The 20703-nt window shown below is 41.2% G+C and overlaps 1 protein-coding gene across 6 annotated transcripts in view; it reads left to right on the top strand.

Annotated features, from left to right (window-relative positions):
• Positions 1-20703, top strand: part of RNF220 (ring finger protein 220) — a 234815-nt gene that overhangs the window by 52345 nt on the left and 161767 nt on the right. The gene's annotated exons all lie outside the window — the stretch shown is intronic.

Here is a 20703-nt window from a genome sequence, read left to right as displayed (position 1 = left end):
CAGAGATATTGCACGTTCAGTTCCAGACCACCCCAAAAAAAGCACATATTGCACTACAGCGAGTCAAATGAGTTTTTTGGTTTCCTAGTGCATATAAAAGTTATGTTTACACTATACTTAGCCTATTAAGTGAGCAATAGCATTATGTCTAAAAAAACAGCATACATACCTTAATGTAAGGATACTTTATTGCTCAGGTGCCTGGCTGGCTCTGTCGGTAGAGCATATGACTTGATCTCGGGGTCGTGTTTGAACCACATTGGGCGTGGAGTTTACTTAAAATAAAATCTTTAAAAAAATACTTTATTGCTAAAAAAATCATCTGAGTTTTCAGCAAGTCATAATTTTGCTGGTGGAGGGTCTTGCCTCATGTGGATGGCTGCAGCCTGGTCAGGGTGGTGGGTGCTGAAGGCTGAGGTGGCTGTGGCGATTTCTTAAAATGAGACAGCAGTGAGATTTGTCTCATCCTCATCGGTTGACTCTTCCTCTCACAAACAATTTCTCTGTAGCATGCAATGTTATTTGATAGCTTTTTACTCACAGTAGAACTTCTTTCAAAATTGCAGTTAATCCTCTCAACCCTGCTGCTGCTTTATCAACTAAGTTTATGCAATATTCTAAGTCCTTTGTTGCCATATCAACAATTTTCACAGCATCTTCTCCAGGAGGAGATTCCATCTCAAGAAACCACTTTCTTTGTTCATCCATAAGAAGCAACTCCATTCAAGTGTCATCATGAGATTACAGCATTTCAGTCACATCTTCAGGCTCCCCTTCTAATTCCAGTTCTCTTGCTCTTTCTACCCCATTTACAGTTACTTCCCCCACTGAAGTCTTTAACCCCTCAAAGTCATCCATGACGGTCGCAATCAACTTCCTCCAAACTCCTGTTCATGTTGCTGTTTTGACCTCTTCCCATGAATCATAAATGTTCTTTCTTAATGACATCTAGAATGGTGAATCTTTTACAGAAGGTTTTCAATATACTTTGCCCAAATTTGTCAGAGGAATCACTCTCTATGGCAGCTATAACCTTACAAAATGTATTTCTTAAATAACAAGACTTGAAAGCTGAAATTAGTCTTTGATCCACAGACTGCAGAATGGATGATGTATTAGCAGATCTGTAAACAACATTAATCTCATTGTACATCTCCATTAGAGCTCTTGGATGACCAGGTGCATTGTCAATGAGCAGCAATATTTTGAAAGAAATCTTTTTTCTCAATAGTGGGATTAAAATATTCAGTACACCATGTTGTAAACAGAATGGTAAATGAGCATTGGCTTCAACTTAAAGTCACCAGCTGCATTAGCCTACAGCAAGAGAGTCAGCCTGTCCTTTGAAGCTTTGAAACCAGACATTGACTCTAACTAGTTATGAAAGTCCTAGATGACATCTTTTTCCAATATAAGGCTGTTTTCATCTACATTGAAGATCTATTGTTTAGTGTAACCACTTTCCTTAATGGTCTTAGCTAGATCTTCTAGATAATTTGCTTCTACATCAGCACTTGCTACTTTAACCTTGGACTTTCATGTTATGGGGATGACTTCTTTCCTCCAACCTCATGACCACCTTTGCTAGCTTCCAGCTTTTCTTCTGCAGCTTCCTCACCTCTCTCAGCCTTCACAGAATTGAAGAGAACCCTGAACCTTTGCTCTGGGTTAGGCTTTGATTTAAGGGAGTGTTGTGGCTGGTTTGATCTTCTATCCAGACCCCTCAAACTTTCTCCATATCAGGTTAGCCTGAGTGGCTCAGCGGTTTAGCGCCGCCTTTAGCCTGGGGTGTGATCCTGGAGACCCCGGATCGAGTCACATGTCTGGCTTACTGCATGGAGCCTGCTTCTCCCTCTGCCTGTGTCTCTGCCTCTCTCTCTCTGTGTGTGTCTTTCATGGATAAATAAATAAAATCTTTAAAAAAAAAAAACTTTCTCCATATCAGCAGTAAGATTGTTTTGCTTTCTTATCATTGGTGTGTTCACTGGAGTGGCACTTTTAATTTCCCTCAAGAACTTTTCCTTTGCATTCGCAACTTGGCTATTAGGCATGAGAGGGCCTAGCTTTTGGCCTGTGTTGGCTTTCCACATTTCTTCCTTGCTAAACTTAATCATTTCTAGCTTTTGATTTAAAGTGACAGATGTGCAACTCCTCCTTTTACTCAAACACTTAGACCTCCTTGTAGGTTATTCATCGCCTAATTTTACTATTGTGTCTCCATGGAATAGGAAGGGAGAGACACCAGGGGAACTGCTAGGTTAGCGGAACAGTCAGAACACTCACAACATTTATTGATTAGGTTCACTGTCTTATACGGGCAGGGTTCATGGCACCCCAAAACAATTACAATAGTAACCTCAAAGATCACCAATCACAGATCACCCTAAAAGTATAATAATAATGAAAAATTTTGAGATATTGCAAGCATTACCGAACTATGGCACTGACACACAAAGTGAGCAAATGCTGTTGGAAAAATGGCACCCATAGACTTTCACGACACAGGGTTGCCATAAAGCTTCAGTTTGTAAAAAACTCATTATCTGTGAAGCATAATAAAATGAGGTATGCCTGTAATTGGCAAAATATGAAATATGAATAAGGGGGTTGGCTGAAGATAAAATCATAAAGGTAAGCAGGAGCCTGTTTGTATCTTTGGATTTTTTCCCAGTTGGGAGTGAGGGAAAGGAATGGAAATCAAAGGCTTTTAAGCAAAAGAATGTTATTCAGATCTGTGTTTTCAGAAGATAACAGATTCTTTATCTCTTGGTATTCCATCTCCAAAATTTTAAATTCTAAAACAGCATCGCTACTAGGTTTATGAATCAAACTCAGTTAAAGTAGGAAATCATAAAAAGCACTACATAGATGTGTTCAACATTTTATTCTAATTTAGAACATATAAATCACAACCATGGACTGATCTTCAGGTACAGGTCCAAGGCCTTTCCTTAAGCGTGGAGTCCTTGATTCTTAAATGACTGCACCCATATGGAAGCATCTTTGGATCTTAGCTTCAACGTCTTTAAAGTCTTTAAAGTTGAACAAGAAACTTAAATATTTCTTGTAAAATAACCTTAGCATGATTTTTCAGGTTTTGTACATGATAGCATAATAATGATTAAGAGCATAGCCTCTCAAGCCAAACCACCTGGGTTCAAATGCCAGATGCACTGCTTCCTAACTCGGACAAGTTGTTTTGTCTCTTTGTGCTTCAGCTTCTTCAACACTCACTTCAGAGGGTTATCACAATGATCAAAAAGATATTTGATATAAAGGCTTTATGTGGTACCTGACACACAGGAAATGTTCTATAGATGTTAACTGTTTTCCTGTTGTCCTACTCATGCCCTAATTCAACAGCGTTTTATAAAAAGGAGATCTAGGGGGCACCTGGGTGGCTCAGTAGTTGAGTGTCTTTGGCTCAGGGTGTGATCCCAGGATCCTGGGATCGAGTCCCACATCAGGCTCCCTGCAGGGAGCCTGCTTCTCCCTCTGCCTATGTCTCTGCCTTTCTTTCTGTGTCTCTCATGAATAAATAAATAAAATCTTTAAAAATAAAAAAATATATAATAAATTAATTAAAAGGAGATCTAGGGGCACCTGGGTGGCCCGGTCCGTTAAGCATCCAACTCTTGGTTTCAGTTCTGGTCATGATCTCAGGGTCGTGAGATCGAGCCCTGCATCAGGCTCCATGCTCAGTGTGGAGTCTGCTTGAAATACTCTCTCTCTCCCTCTACTCTCCACCTCTGCTCTCTTGCTCTCTCTTTCTTTTTTTTTTCTTAAGATTTTACTTATTTATTCATGTGAGACAGAGAGAGAGAGAGGCAGAGACATAGGCAGAGGGAGAAGCAGGCTCCATGCAGGGAGCCCTACATGGGACTCCATTCCGGGTCTCCAGGATCATGCCTTGGGCTGAAGGCGGTGCTAAACTGCTGAGCCACCCGAGCTGCCCTCACTCTCTCTTTCTAAATTAAATACATACATAGAATGAAATGAAAAAGGGATTTACCTTTATTGAGACTTGCCAAAGCATTTGGTTTTGTATTCTTGGAAACATTCTCTTTATTTTTGTACTGTTGGTTTACAAAATATTTATTTAAATTTTATCAATTCAGTAACCATTACCATCGGCATAAACAAATTTGACATGAATTGGTGACTTACACTCAACTGGTGGAGGCAGACATGGACGTACTAGAGTAGCTTATTCACCAGGAATATTCAGGGTGCCGTGGTCATTAATTAGTGCATCTTACAATGGGGAGGAAAAGGTATATAGTGAGCCCAGTAGGTCAGTAAAGACACGATCAGTTAAGAGAGCATCTAATCCTGGATGACAACCTCTATCCTTCCAGCATCCTCTCTCCCTTGCTCCTATTCTAGCTATGTTTTTTTTTTTTTTTTTCTAGCTATGTTTTAATTTCATCAACTTCTTAGACCCAGGCCAGACCTTTAATCTTCCGAAGCACCAGAAAAGAGAATGCTCCCCTATGGAATTTAAAATAAAAACAATACTAACTTGTAAAATAAGCATAAGGAAGTCCAATAAAGTTCTGACTTTTCCCATGGTGATTATTTCAGTGCTTTGTTTTTTTGTTGTTTTTTCAATTTCAAATTCTTTCCCCAAAAATGTTGTAGGTGGTCCCTTTGCTGGTGCCCTGAGAATGAATGTATCTATTGGGTAATCCCGCATTGCCTTTGACTCTTCCATTTTCTTGCCAATCTCTCAGCCTTCTAGAATCACTTTCCTCCTTTTTGAGCCTAGACCCTATGGTCCATTGCCTTTAACTGCTTTCTTGCCAATATCTTCTACCCCATTTCCTTACATACTTATCTTGACATAGAAGCCATCCAGTAGCCCCTTAAACACTGGATATATTGAATTTGGAGTGATTTTGCAGCTTCTGGGTAAAAATATCCAACAGGCAGTTGGACATAAAAGTCTAGAACCCAGGAGAAAGTAAAAGTAGATTTGGAAATCTTCGATAAGTAAGTGGGATTTGACCCCATGTGAGTATGTCACATCACTAAAACAGGGCATGAGAACTCTGGGGAATACTACTGTGTGGGGAATAGGTGGAAAAGGAGCTGCCGATGATAGAAGGAAGCCAGAATCCATGGAAAGAGGGCTTCAAGAAGGAGTGGTTACCAGTATTAAACATAACAAAGAGGTGAAGTAAGATTAGATGGTGCCCAGCACCACGTAGATACTCAGTGCACACTTGTTAACTGACTAATTAGGACTGAAATGATTAGGATGTTGGTGGTGATCTTGGTCCTAGGTTTGGGTTTTCCCTAAGCAGACCCTGAGATAAGGATCGGTGTATTTGGAAGATGAAGAAACCCTGGGAGGTGGGATAGAGTGAAACAGGACTGGGGAACAGCCAATAAAGGATGAGTTACCAAGCCAGCAACCACAGTGAGCAGTTAAAGTTTAATTTCCCATGGAAAATTCGAGAGATCAGTGCAGAACACCCAGCTCATAGTTATCCCTCTTAAGGGATGAGGGACCTGGAATATTTATATACCAACTCCTGCGGGTCACTGGTTGAGAGCTGCTCTTGGAGGGCATAACTCAGTGACTTTTCCAACCTGCTGCTTGGGCAACAGAGCAGACCTTGCTTGTATAAGGAAGCGAATGAACGTAGGTCCTGGCAGTTGGAAGTCTGGTGTGCACTCTAGGAGTAGGGGCGGAGGTATGGACAGGGCAGTGACAGCACCTGTGACTCTTGGTATCTGCAGTTTCAGTAGCAGAAGCCAGATGTGTGTAGGTTAGTAGTAAATTGGAGGTGAGAAGTGGAAATAATGAGTGTAGGTATCTATTTCAAGGTGCTTGGCTGAAAGAAGGTAGAAGATAGGTCAACAGGCTGACTCTGTAGAGGGGAGGAAAGAAGGGCAGGTGTAACAGAAGGTCAGAACATCCTGGTGATGTTCATTGAAGAGCTTCACAGGGCACCTGAGTGGCACAGACTCTTGGTTTCAGCTCAGGTCAGGGTCTCAGGATCCTGGAATCGAGCCCTGCAGTGGGCTGCTCAGTGCAGAGTCTGCTGGAGATTTTCTCTCCCTCTCCCTCTGCCCCTCTCTACTGTGTGCTCACACATGCTCTTTCTCTCTCCAATAAATAAATCTTTTTAAAAATTTACGTTTTCCCATTTTTAGTTAGGATGAGTTGTACTTAGCTGCACTAACTACTACTCACTTCAGGGACCTTCTTCAGCTTCCTTGGACCAGCATCCAGAGTTTCCTCTGCTGGGCTTTGGGACCTGTGTTCTCCTGCTGGAGAAGCCCTACTGAGCAAGCCTTTTCTAGCCTCATGTTCCTAGAGGAAGAGGCTGACGGTGATGCCAAGCTGATCGCAGCAGGTGTGAGCTCAGGGGCCAGACTCTGAGCCCACAGAGAACCACAAGGTCAGAGGAGAGCTGCTCCTGAGGGGTCTTCCACTAAGTAGCTCCTTGCTTTCCTGGCCTTCCCCTCTCATGCCCACAAATCACAATAACCAGTTTGATCGGGGCATTAACAGGCATGTTAAAAGAATACTCTCATGATATTGATCTAAAGAATGACTCTTTGATTGCTGTCCATCTCTTAGCTAAAGCATAAGCTCATGAGAGACTGTGTTCATCTTAGCAGTACCCTACTCCTAGTGCCTGGCACATAGTCAGTATTCAATAAACATGTGCTTAATGGAGAAAACCCCACAAGTACTGCTGTCTTTTGATGGAGCCTAGACCAAGGGAAAGCTGAGATTGTTTTTACCCCCTAGAAGTAGATTTTCTATGAAGCTAATGAAATTGAAACTTATAAGGGCCCCTTACTTACAGGGCTTCTTTGAAGATCCTGGGAGAGGCCTTAACAACACTTTTATATGGTCACACTTTTTAAAAAGATTTGCAAAAAGGAAATACTTTTATCAAAATTAAATGAGATCACTGATTCTGCTTGGACTTCACATATCCCCTTCCTGTGGAATGGCTTTGGAGTGACAGTGGGTGTTTGGGGGACCTGGTTAAGGGAAGTTGAATTGGGAATATATTTAGTTTATTTGGGTTTAATGAAATCTATTTATGTGGGCTGCAGTTTCTTCCATGCTGTGTCAACTTACTACTGGCTGTCTCGGTGTAGAAATGGCTCTCAGGGGTACCGCTCCTGTCCACTATGCTAACTCACTGGGTGTCAGGACACGAAGATGCATAGCCAGAGCTTGTAGGGAACATGAATGTGCCCCATGGCAGCCTGCAATAGAAGAGAAACAAGGCTTAAATTGTATGGATCCAGAAACTAGTCACCATATATGTAAAATTCTCAGTAGAAATTTTGTGGTTTTTTTTTTTTTTTCAGTGGAAATTTTTATTCTTATTAATGCCTGGTCAAAACAGAGCCTCTTGCCCATTGGGAATATACTTCTTAGTGGAGCGTATACAATGACAAAGGTATCACACACATTTTTAAAAAAGGAACTCATATAGGATAGAGTTTACTAAAATTCCTGTTTTTATAGGGCATAAGCCCATAGCAACACTATTAATAATGAGTGCATTCTTATGTGAAGTTCTATATTTTACATCTCTCCAGTATATTGGCATCACCCAAAGAAACATAAAACTCCTAATATGCCATTATAGCTAGGGCATCAATAATAAACTGGAAAAAGAAAAAAAAGAAGAGTCAATAAAGTCCAAGGAAAATTTGAAATGCCCTGAAATTTCACAGCTCCTGTATGAAAGAAACTTGATAGATGTTTCCCCAAATTTCACAATAGTCCTAAAAGATTTATATAACAGTACTGATAAGGAATTTTGAAGCTGAAAGAAAATCTTCTAAATTATAAATAATAAAGTTTGATCAACAATGATAGAAGACTGAATTATATTTCTATTTGTCTATAGAAAATGACGCTTAAAATTGTTCATATGAAGAGTCAATCAAAAAGTCTGCAGCCCAAAAATTGTAGGAAATAATCACTTAGGGGTATATCAGGCAATTTTAAAATCATATTAAAAAATTTTTGTGATATTTATGGTCAACTTTAAAAATTTTGTTATTTGTTGTGCTATCATTTGTCATGCTAAATAAATACTCACTTTTGAACCTAATTTTATAGTTTTACTTTTGTTTCTTTTCTTTTTAAGAGGGCCTTCAAAGTTGTATATGCTAGGATTTAGGTGCCACAAAACATGAATCTGCCCCTAATCCTCCTTTATCTTCCTAGTGTTCCGTAGTTTGGGATAAAAAAGCACTATCATCTTTAGCGTTCCAACTACAGACAATTGGTGTATGATTCTTTCCATGTCAACCTTTCAGATGGCTCCTGGCCTTTTTTGGTTTATAGAATAAGTTGAGTTTCTAGAATTAACCAGGAGCTGAAGACCACTCCCTTCTGATTCATTCATGGTGTTTGAGCTTGAAACTCTTAATTCTTAAGTCTCTTTGAGCCGAGGCCCCAAGGACAGATTCGTTCTTCCTTTGCCATTTGGCTGGCTCTAGAATGGAGGTAGAGTTGAAGGGAAGAGGGAGAAGAGGACCTCATGCATACAGAATTCTAATCTGATGACTTTTGGGGGTGCCTCCTAATTGGTCCCAGTTGGTATATCTTGCTGAGAAAGGAGAAGGCATATGATGACCAGGGAAAGGAAGTGAGGATATTTAGTCAGAGAAGAGATCTCTCTGTTGGAAACCTATCTTAGCAGCTCTTACCACAACATTGCATAACCACTGAAAATTCAGTGCTTGAAGTGGGTGGGTATTCATTTCTTGAGCGCACAGGTATTTGGATCAGCCAAGGTTTAGCTGATCTGGGCTGGCTCTGCCAGGCTTGGCTCCACTGTGGGTGAGGTCCAGGTCTGCTCCGTGTGTCCTTTATCCTCCTTGAACCAGCAGCTACCAGAGGCATGTTTTTTCTCATGGTGAAAGGCAAGAGCCCAAGGCCAACTTTGTAAGCACAGTTCAAGCCTCTGCTGGCATAATATCTGCTAACATTCCCCTGGATGAATCCTATCAATAGCCAGGCCCAAATTCAAGGGTAGGAAAAATCACTCTGCCTTGTTTTGAAGACAAAGCAAACCACATGGGCAAAGCAGCATCAGGGAGCAAGGAAGATGGAGGTGGAGGCATGGAAAGAGCAACTATCTGATGAACCATCATCTAATATGCCACAAGAGCTGTCATAGTGAAGAAAGATTAAATTTCCTCACCTCCCAGTCCTCAATGTACTAGTCTATTCTCTTTCCCTGCTTTTACCAAAACTGCTAAGTTTTCCTTATTTTGCTTCATTATATCTAGAATGTGGTTCTTCTTCATGCTTGCGTAGATGGCTGCTACAGCCTAATACCTGCTCTCCTTGTCTCTGGTCTTGTCCTTTCCCAATTCATCATCCACAGAGCTGCCAGCTATCATCAGTATCCTGTCAGCATCAGCATCAGCATCATTGTTTTGTATTTTGCATTACACTTACTGGTTTATGCACCTTGCTCCTTCATTGTATTGAGAGCTTCTGGATGGCAAGAACTGCATTTTACTTATCTTTGAATCTTCAGGATCCTTCAATAAGGAAAGAAGGAAGATGGGACTCCGATTAAAGTCTGCATGACCTTAAAGCCCAAGCTCTTTCTACTCTACCATAATTTAGACTTAGTCACAGATGTGTTGCTGATAAAAATAAGGATAAAGCTCAAACCCTCCCACTGCTACACCAGTGGGAAAGTAGGCTACTAGATCGAGATTAGTAAAGATTCTTTCTCCCATAATCACGATAATCCTTCCTAATCCTAATTCTTGGAAAATGGAAAGGTCTTGAAGCCACAAAAAGTTTTAAATGGCCATCAGCACTTTAAATATATAAAAAGATGTTTAACTTCTTTCTTAAATGCATATAGCCTTTTTGTACCAGGTTAGCAGGGATCAAAAAAATGTTTGAACATTGTATTGGTAAAGGGTGTGGAAAAACACATTCACACGTACTGCTGATGGGAGTGTAAATCATTCGTCCTCTGTGGAGGGCAGCTGGGCAATGCCAGTCAACTCTTTATGGACTGACACAGGGAAGTCTCCAGTACACCTTGTGTTGTAAGTAAGAAGGAAAGTTACAGAACAGTGGTTACTTTCTATGCCTGGGGTTGGGGGGGAAACAGATCCCCATGTATGTTATTGTTGTTAAAGCAAGCTCTGGAAAGGTATCCAAGAAACTGTTATAAGCACTTGCCTTTGGGAGGGGAATTGAGCAGAACAAGGATGAGAGGAAGATTTCTTTGTGGATGTGTATCTTTTACATTTTGTTCCATTTAGAATACTGTTTAGATGACATCAACAGTATCAGAGGATCAACAAACTGGAAAATGTATTTGTAACATGATATGGCAAAGGGCTAATGTCCTTTACCTACAGAGTTTATAAATCAGTTAAATTAAGACATGGGGAGGGATGCCTGGGTGGCTCAGCGGTTGAGCATCTGCCTTTGGCTCAGGTCGTGATCCTGGGGTCCTGGGATCGAGTCCTGCATCAGGCTCCCCATAAGAATCCTGCTTCTCCCTCTGCCTATGTCTCTGCCTCTCTCTGTGTCTCTCATGAATAAATAAATACAATTTTAAAAAAAAGAAGAATAGAGAGAGACAGAGGGAGAAATAGGTAAAGGATATAAATACTAATTTTAGAAAAAAAATAAAAGGCCAGTAATTACATGGAAAAAAAATGCCCAACTCATGCATTATTAAAGAAAATAAAGGAAAAATCAGAAGGACTCCTTCAGAGAACAACTGAGCTTTGTTATTAGATGTGGAGACTCAGTGACGGATTACTAAGGTTGCCATTGAGGCGTCTCTTTTACACATCTGACACAGGAAAAGTTTCTAGCATCTGAAGGAAAGAATTCATTCTTGTCCTTAGAGGCCTTAATTCCTTCTGGTACCCAATGGAGGGGTGTTCACAAGGCCTAGGGTAAGAAGGAAAACGAAAATAATGAAAAGTCCCCTAGAAAGCACAAAATCTCAGAAATGCAAGGGAACCTGCCACCTAACACTCTGTCTCTTGAGACGCAGTCCCAGATTTGCCACTTGTTAACACTGGGCAAGTTTATTACTATATCATTCATTCAATAAATATTTACTGAGCTCCTCCTGTGTGTGTCAGGCACAGCCCCTGTCTTCATGGAGACAGACATTAATCAAATATTTATTCAAACAAATGTAAAATTGCTACTGTGGCAGGCTGTGAAAGCCTAAGGGTATGATGTGACCCCAACGGGGATTTTAGGGAAATTGAATAGGAGTTTAGTGAGGCAACAGGGAGAGGGGAAGGGTGCCTGAGGAGGGCTCCCCACAAGGCCTAGGAGGGCAAACAGTAGACTCGGTGATGACTGTGTGGTACGAGGGGAGGCTGAGGAGACAGGGGTCTGGCCTTCCGGAGCTCAGTCAGAACCCTCAGGGCCATGGAAACCCTCCGGAGAGTTTGGGGATAGAGGAGAAGGGGACCAGGGCCTGGAGCAGATGCACAGCTTTAAACTATTACTCTGGCTATGGGGGGGGGGGGGAGTGACGAGGGGGAGGCAGGAGCGGATTGCACCCTGGAGGTGGGCTAGGAGGACGCCAGGGGTTCCAGCGCTGAAGTGGACCCAGGTGCAAAGATGCCTGGGAGGCGACCTGGGCAGGACCCCATGGTGGACTCCATCTGAGGAGTGACGGGGAGGAAGGAAAATGTCAATAATGCTTCCTGACTGGAGAGATGATGGTACTGTTCACAGAAAATAACCCAGAGAGAACTGGGTTTGGGGGGAAGCATCAGAGTTGGGGGTGGAAACAGATGCCTTTGAGAGGACACCTTGGTCAGCAGCATCTACTGTGGGGCATCTGCGGCACAGCTGGTGGTGGACTCATGGGTTTGCTTATTGGTAATAAAGGGGGTCAAAGAATTAAACACTGTACCCCCTCTGAGGCCCCTTCTGTTCCACTAGTCTGTTGTCCATTCCTTCTTCTGTCATTGGTCTATTTTCTGACTCTCTTCTCTCCTCCTCATCAGCTGGATGGAATGATCCAATACCTGACATGGATACCTCTTGGCCTATTAATTTCTAAAGACCTTTGTCACCACTCAGGTCACTGGTTAGCCCCACGGCCACACCGCGAACCTTTCCACTCGGAACTCACCAGCCTTGAACTTCTCGCACTGTGCTTCCCCGTCCTTGCACTTTCCCTCCCCTCTGCGTCCACGTCCTCCTGCATGTTCTGGCCTGTTGCTTTCCTTCCCATTATTTCCAGCCCTCCCAGAAGGATCTCCTCCGTATCATCACCTGACACATAGCAGGCATCCAGGGGATGATGGTCTCCTCTTCCTTAACCCACTGCAAGTGGCGGTGTTGACAGAATCCAGTGGGTACTCTCCAGCCTTTCTTTTATAAGGGCTCTTTGTTGTTGCTGGCCTTGTTGCCTTTCTTCTCACACTCTACATTCCTCGAAGTCTGCATTTCTGCCTGTCTACTTTTCCTTCGGCTTTTTTGAGGAATCCTAACCTTCAAGGAGTGTCTTCACCCTCCTTCATGCCTCATCTATCCATTGATCCTATCCACTCTCTGTGTTGTGAATCCCAAAATAGCTACATCCAGCTCAGAACTCTATCAAACTCTGAAAATGTGTTTCTACCTGCCTGCTGGATAGTCCCCCCAGACTCCTGGTAGGTATTTGTTAAATATTGGTAGAATGAATGAAGCACCTACAAACTCCCATAAGCACCTCACAATTGCCACGTCCAAAAAAGAAATCATCTTTTCCTTCCAACCCACTCCTCCTCTTTTTTTTTTTTCTTTCTTTTCCTGTTCTGGTTAATGGTAGGCTTGCCAGTCTAGTCATCCAAATGCCTCACATTAAACACTAAGATTTGATTTTTTTACCCCTAAATATGATTAAATCTGTATCTTCCTCTATCCCCACTACTACTATCTTTGTCCAGTCCCTCATCAGATCCCTGCTGTTTTTTCTTTTCTTACTCTTGTAGCTCACCTAGATTATTTGAATAGGTTTCTAAACTAGTCTCTCTGGCCTTTATCTTGTTCCTCTCCAGTCTTTTTTTTTTTTTTTTAACTGAGATAAAATCCATCATTCTATCATTTTAAAGTGCACAACTTGGTGGTGTGTAGTCTGTTCACAATGTGGTACAGCCATCACCACTGACTAATTACAGGACTTTCCCATCACCCCAAAAAGAAACTCTGTGCTTCCCAGCCTCCATCTTTTGGCAACCACTAATCTACTTTCAGTATTTATGGATTTGCCTTTTCTGGACATTGTACATAAGTGGAATCATACAATGTATGGTTTTGTGTTTGGCTTTTTCACTTAACATAATATTTTTGAGGAACATTCATATTACAGCGTCTGTCAATACTTCATTCTTTTTTTATGGCTGAATAACATTCCATCATATGGATGTATCACATTTTCTTTATCCATTCATCAGTTGGTGAACATTGGGGTTGTCTCACCTTCTCAGCTATTATGAACAATGCTATTATGAGCACTAGCGTAGGTTTTATGTGGACACGTGTTTTCATTTCTCTTGGGTGTATACCTAGGAGTGGAATTGCTGGGTCATTCATTAACTCTGTGTTTAACATTTTGAGGAACTGCTATACAGTTTTCCATAGTGTCTGCACGATTGACAGCCACCATTCCCATTAATAGTGTATGAGGGTTCCACTTTTCTCCACATCCAATACTTGCTTTTATTCTGGTTGGTTTGTCTGGTTTTTAAATTTTTTTTATTTTTAGATTTTTAAATTTATTTATTCATGAGAGATACAGAGAGAGAGAGAGAGAGAGAGAGGCAGAGACACAGGCAGAGGTAGAAGCAGGCTACCTGACATGCAGGGAGCCTGACGTGGGACTCGATCCCGGGTCTCCAGGATCACGCCCTGGGCTGAAGGCGGCGCTAAATCACTGAGCCACGCAGGCTGCCCGGTTTGTCTGTTTTTAATGGTCATCCTACTGGATGTGGAGTGGCATATCATTGTGGTTTTAATTTGCATTTCTCTAACAACTAATGATGTTGAGCATCTTTTCATTTTTTGGCCACTTGTACATCTTCTTTGGATGCAGAGTCTTTTTAAAAAAGCAATTTCATCATGGCACTTCAGTACTAAAAATTTTTAATTACTCCCTATTGTCTAAATAAAAAAACGAAAATTTCTCAGTGTGTCCTACAAGGCCCTTCAGGATATGGCCTCAGCTTTTTTTCTGTTCAACACCTTCTGTTACTCTCCTCCCCTGGGTTGATGTTTTTGCCATATTGAACTGAGGAGAGGTAGGGGGACTGTACTTTTTGTATCCTTTTTTGTTGACTCGGTCTCCAGTAATGGAGGATGCTTAACCAAAGTTAAGAGTCATCTGAGCAGTGAAGTGATGAGGTGGGATCAGGACACCTGCAAGCCCTGCTGGTGTTTCCTTTCTTACTCTTAATCTCTTGGCAGCACTCACTTTGTCCTGATCAAACCATGTGAGTGCCACATAGGACTATATTTATGTCTCTAGACCTTACTGAATGGTTCTTGCTTAGGCCATCCTGGACGTTGTGTGTTTCTTTGTGTCACTACACATCCTGGGACTCTACAACCCAGGAGGAGGCAGGTGGGCAGAGGAATAGTGGCCAGTTTTCTCTGTAGGCCCTTTCCTCTCTTGTCTTGCCTGCAAAGGGCTGGAAAGTCAGCTTCTATTGTGATTAAGTTATAATTTAAGGCAGTGAACATGTGCTCTGCTGGCGGCTATAAAGATTCAAATCATAAAGTTTTACAGTGGAACGGTTTCTGTAAAAGCATCGTTAGGAAGTGGGAACCATGCCTTTAATTCTTATGACATATGGGACTGCCTGGTTTGTTTTGGTTGCAGTGGAGTTTAGTAGGGTGATGGTCTGACTAATTAAAGTCAGGCCTTTTTCCTCACCGCAGTGCTGTGCCCTGTCAGAGGACAATGTAGAAGGGTGGAACCTTCTCTCTACCTCTGTTCCTATCTCAAGTTTATCAGGGACAAAGAACCCTTAGAAAGCAAAAGCAACCCTTCAATAACTGAGTGTTTTAGAAATCTCCTCCATCCTACCAGGCTTCATTCACTGGGGAGTCCATGTCTTCCTCTGTCCCTCACTGGCCAAGGGGCAAACCTAGACAATGAACCAAGCTTAATGTAAGTTGATTATCTCATTCAGGGAGCTCAGCTGAGGAGATAGATGGGCCTTGTAACTGTCAGTGGTAGAAACAAAGAGAATAGTAGTTGAGTAGCTCTCTTAACCAACTTTCACTTAACATCCTTGGCTGGTTAACCATCGCTCTCTATGCCCTGTGTAAAATGTACTAGTGCCTGTAGTGTCCTCTCAGGTGATGGTTACCTTTGATGTTATTCTTGAACAATATGCCATCTCACTGCTTCTCCCACCAGCTGATTTATATGCTAACCAAGACCCAGCTAGACTTGGCCCTAAGCCTGTTTATGCCAGTGGTACCTGCTATTACAACTGCCCAATTTCATTAAATATTTTGTAAACTCAACAATAAAATTGGAGAGGTGTTTTTTGCTGTTGTTTTATGAAAGCCAAGTTGAACACGAAAGTGAGTTTTTAAAATAATGGCTGCTGAAAGAGCCGTGAGTAATACTGATTGAGGCAAAACATCACAACGATCTGAGAATCTGCACTCAAATTTCTCTAAGTTCTTGTTCTGCTATAAAAAAATCTAAAACCAAGAATTGTAGACAATGTATTATGGGTGTGATTTATGCAGGAGAGATCTGGAAAGCCAGTCAGCGGACACATTCCTTGGCTTTACATCAAAAAATTGGAGAATGAATCTACATTTGTATATTTTAAGTTAAAATAAAATGTTTGAGGTAAGTATATATCTTTTAAAGTGATATTCTGCTTTACAGGACTTTTTGATAATCAACCAGTGCGTTGGATGAGAGGGTTTCCCTGTAATAAGATTTATCATTTATTGGTATCATTATTGAGTGTGTTAAATCTTTGAGGAGGAAGGCATTGCTATCCCCATTTTACAAGTTAGGAAACTGAGGCTTAGAATAGTTCAGTTGTGCTAGTTCACACAGAGAGGGTGACCACTTCAGGTCCATTAGCTAAAGAACCAAGAATAAATGAAAAGTCTACTGTGGAATACAGGACCACATGGATATTTGTGTTTGATCAAAAAAGTAATTATAAGTAGAAGCCAGTAGACTGCTGGAAATATGCGTTGGTGTCAACACTTTGGAAAAATGTAACATTATCTTCATTTATTCAATCAATAACTACTGAGTTGCCTACTCTGTGCCAAGCACTGTTCTATATTTTGGGGGTATGGTAATGAACAGAATAGACTGGAAACACTGACCTCATGCATTGTAGCTTACATTCTTGTAGAGCTGAACATGTATATATCATATCCCCTAGCACTTCCACCCCTTGGTATACTCCCTAGAGAAACTCTTGCTCACATACTCCAAAAGATGTGTGTACAAGAATGTTCACAGCAGAATTGTTCATAATAGCAACAAAACAAGGCCTGTAAATAACCTATGTGTCCATTAACAAGAGAATGGATTAACAGATTGTGGTGTATTTATATAACTGAATACTATAAAGAGGTGAAAATGAAAGCACTATAACCATATGAGTCAACATAGAGAACTCTTAGAAATATAATATTGAGGGATGCCTGCAGGGGCTCAGTGGTTGAGTGTCTGTCTTAGTCTTAGGCTGTGATCCCAGGGTCCTGCGATCGAGTCCCACACCGGGCTCCCTGCAAGGAGCCTGCTTCTCCCTCTGCTTATGTCTCTACCTCTCTCTGTGTGTCTCTAATGAATAAATAAATAAAATCTTTAAAAATATATATAATATTGAGTAAAACAAAATAAAAACAGTTGCAAAAGAACACACACAAGTCTGGGAAGGGATAAGAGAGGTAGGGAGATGGGATCCAGAAGATGCACATAACTATTAGTGGTTATGTTCTATTTAAGTTTGGATCATGGTTCACAAATGTTCATTTTATTATTATGTTTCATATCTTCAGGTCATATCTTCATATCATATAGGATATATCTGTATAATATATCTTTGTACCATACAATTCATATAATATTTAATAAAATGTGAGTGCCTGAACAAAGAAGAAAAAGTAGAAAAGTATAGAGATTAAAGTCAAAGGTCTTGGAGCACCTAGCTGGTGCTCAGTCAGTAGAGCATGTGACTCTTGATCTTGGGGTCATAATTTCAAGCCCAATGTTGGACACAGAGCTTACTTCCAAAAAAGAAAAAGAAAAGAAAAAGATAAAACATCAAAGATCTTGACTTGAGAGGCTTGGGGTTAGAAAAGCTAGAAAGCCAAACGATCTGTGTAGCTTACACCAGGATCTAGGACCTGGCTTTTCTTTCTACTTCTCCCTTATAGGAGGACCTTCATGCTCTGGAACCCCTCTGTTCCTTCACAGTATGTGGTCCATGGCTTCAGAAACATTGTAGAGACTGACATGGGGACCATGTAGCAGGAGCAGCAAATGCTACAGGGAGGAAGCTAATGGTAGCTTGGGGAAGAAATGTGTTAGGTTGCCAGGCTCTGGGCTTGGAGTCATCAGGCTGATGATAGAAAATATCTTTGGGCTTCAGGTTTCTGCCATAGCCTTGAACCAAAGTTCTGTGTATCTGCATGTGTTTTTATGGGTATGCTTATGTTTTTGGAGTGGATGGAATACATCAACCAAGCTTGGTGACAAAATTTGCTCTGACCTTGGCAGAACAGCAGGTGGCCTCATCTACATCTTTGACCCTAAGTCACAATATCTGTCCCAAAGCAGTCAGACATAGCATAAAGAAGGAGCCCATTAGTTATGTAATTTAGCTAGGTTGGTTGGTTTGGTTACCAACCTAATTCCTTGGGAAGCATAGCTCATTAGGAAGGGAACAAAGCAGTTACTATTAAAAATAAGAAGAGAGTTGCCTGGGGTGGCTCAGTTGGTTGAGCAGCCAACTCTTGATTTTGGCTAGGGTCATGGTCTCGGGGTCCTGGAGTTGCGCCTTGTGTTGGACTCTGCACTAAGCAGGGAGTCTGCTTCAGGATTCTCTCCCTCCCTCTGCCCCTCCCCTGGCTCTTTCTCTCTCTCTCTCAAACAAGTAAACAAACCTTAGTGTGCCTGGCTGACTCAGTAAGTTAAGCATCTGCCTTCAGCTCAGGTCATGATCCCAGGGTCCCTGGATTGAGCCCCGCATCTCCTCCCTGCTCAGTGGGAAGCCTGCTTCTCCTTCTCCCTCTGCCATTCTCCCAGCTTGTGTGCTCTCATTCTTGCTGTCTCTCAAATTAGTTAATTAATTAATTTTTTTAAAACTTTAAAAATATGGGCAGCCCCGGTGGCTCAGCCGTTTAAGCACCGCCTTCAGTCCGGGGCATGATCCTGCAGACCTGGGATCAAGTCCCACATCGGGCTCCCTGCATGGAGCCTGCTTCTCCCTCTGCCTGTGTCTCTGCCTCTTTCTCTGTGTCTCTCATGAATAAATAAATAAAATCTTAAAAAAAAAAAACCTTTAAAAATATTTTTTAACATATGAAGAATAGAAATAAATTGAATTACACTTTCTAAAGCTGTTTTCTGAGTAGCCCAAAGAATATTCCAAGTATTTCCCAACATATCTAGGTTCATTCACTCACTTTAAAAATTCCTTTACTCAACAAATAATTACTAATAACCTACTATGCACCAATACTAATCCAAGCCTTTCAAATTGCATTAGTGAATAAGTGGATATGGTCCTTCCCCTTACAAGGCCTATAGTCCAGTGGGGAAAGCAAAAAAAAAAAAAACAAAATATTTATTATTACACATGGGATGAATGTTATGAAATAAATGTCATAATAATGTAGAATAGTTGAGTGATCTACTAAAGGTGGTCTCTGAAGAAATGCATTTGTATTAAGACCTGCAATGAGCAAAAGGCACATTCAAAAATAAGGAACAGGTTATTTCAATAGTCTTGAAGCAGGAGAGTGCTTGTTGCATTTGAAGAATTAGAAAGAACCTGTTAGCTATAACTACATAACAAACAACCACGAAAATCTCAGTTGCATCCAACAGTAACACACGCTTCTCATGCATCCGTAAGTCCACTGATCTAGCTTCAGCTTGGTCAGACATCTTTGCGCCTTGCAAATGGGTTGAACTCTAGTCTGATACATGGATGCTCATTCTGCAGCTTGGTCTGGAGAGATAGCAGCTATGTAGGGAGAACTTCTCTTCACATAAGTACATTTCAAGCCCATGCTTGGGACATATCTGACCCAATGTACCATCATTAGCCCAGACAATCACATAATTGAGCCAAAAGTCAAGAACCAGGAAAGTAAACTTCTCCATGGAGGCAGCAGGGTAGTGAATATTTTTGGACAATAATCTAATCTAGCAAGTCTACCTCTTGTTCATGAATATTCATATTCCTCTCACTTGCAAAATACACTTATCTACAATTTCAAGACTCCCCCAGTTTTTATCTAAATCATGGCATCTGGCTTATTAAAGTCCAGCATCTTATAATCTCTACATTGGACATAACTATGGTTTCTCTTCATCTGAAGACCTAAGAATGAAAATGAATAAATAACCCCCCAACCCCGTTTAATACACGGTGGCGGAATTAGGTACAAGATAACAGCAATAAACTCCATTCAAAAAAGGGAATAACTAGATGCATATAGAAATCATCAATCCATAGCAGTTCTGAAATTCTACCAGACGAATATTGATAAAGTTGGGAATTCTTTGATTAGTCCTTGTTTCTGTTTTCTGAGAGTAGATCTCCAATCCATTGTTTTCTATGGCTCTTTGTTATGTCCTCTAGAAGTTCTTCCTTTTCCATCAACCTTGGATGCTTTTTTTCTCCCCTTTTTTAAGAGAGAAAGAGGGCATGTGCACACATGCAAGCAAGCCAGGGAAGGAGGTTGTGGGGAGGGGCAGAGGGAGAGAGAGAATCTTAAGCAGACTCCATGCCCAGTAGGGAGCCCAACATGGGGCTCAATCTCATGACCCTGAGATCATGACCTGAGCTGAAATCAAGAGTCAGATCCTTAAAAAAAATAAAAATTAAAAATTTTAAAAATTAAAAAAACAGAGATCCTTAACTGACTGAGCCACCTGAGCCACCAAGCCAGTGTCCTGCCTTGGTCACTTCTAAAGGGGGCATTAAATAATATGTCTTTTTGATCATTGAGCAGCTTTTTCTGCCTACTGTCTGCCTATAGAAATCTGAGGACTCAAAAGATCTTTTTACATCTTGAACAGTCTCAGTCTCTTTTAGTTGGAGCTGGCAGTGCTTTTGCCAATACAACTGTCTCACAAACTTTGTGGGTTTCCTATGTATATGATACTAGTCTACTCTGTGTGCCACAAGCCATATCCATAATTTTTGCAAGACTTGATCTATCTAGACTTAATTACTAGCAGTCTGGACCTGTCAGGCTGCTGGAGAACCACACTCACAAGCTATCTAGGAGCCTCTTTTCCAACTGAAAGAACCTGCTAGATGCCATCTTATTTCCCTCAGAGCTTCATCAAGACCCTTGATTTTTACTTCAACAATTTTTACTTGAACAATCTCTTCTGGCAGCATCCCGAATTTGATCATTAGCTCCAGGATGGATGTTACTTTGAAAATCATTTACTGAAGAAGCTAAAGTTGAGAAAATTTTATGTTTCA

The sequence above is a fragment of the Canis lupus genome, chromosome 15 (genome assembly GCF_011100685.1).
Source record: "Canis lupus familiaris isolate Mischka breed German Shepherd chromosome 15, alternate assembly UU_Cfam_GSD_1.0, whole genome shotgun sequence".
Lineage (NCBI taxonomy): Eukaryota > Metazoa > Chordata > Mammalia > Carnivora > Canidae > Canis > Canis lupus.
The sequence above is the reverse complement of the archived record's forward strand: the minus strand, read 5'-3'. Positions and strand labels throughout refer to the sequence as shown.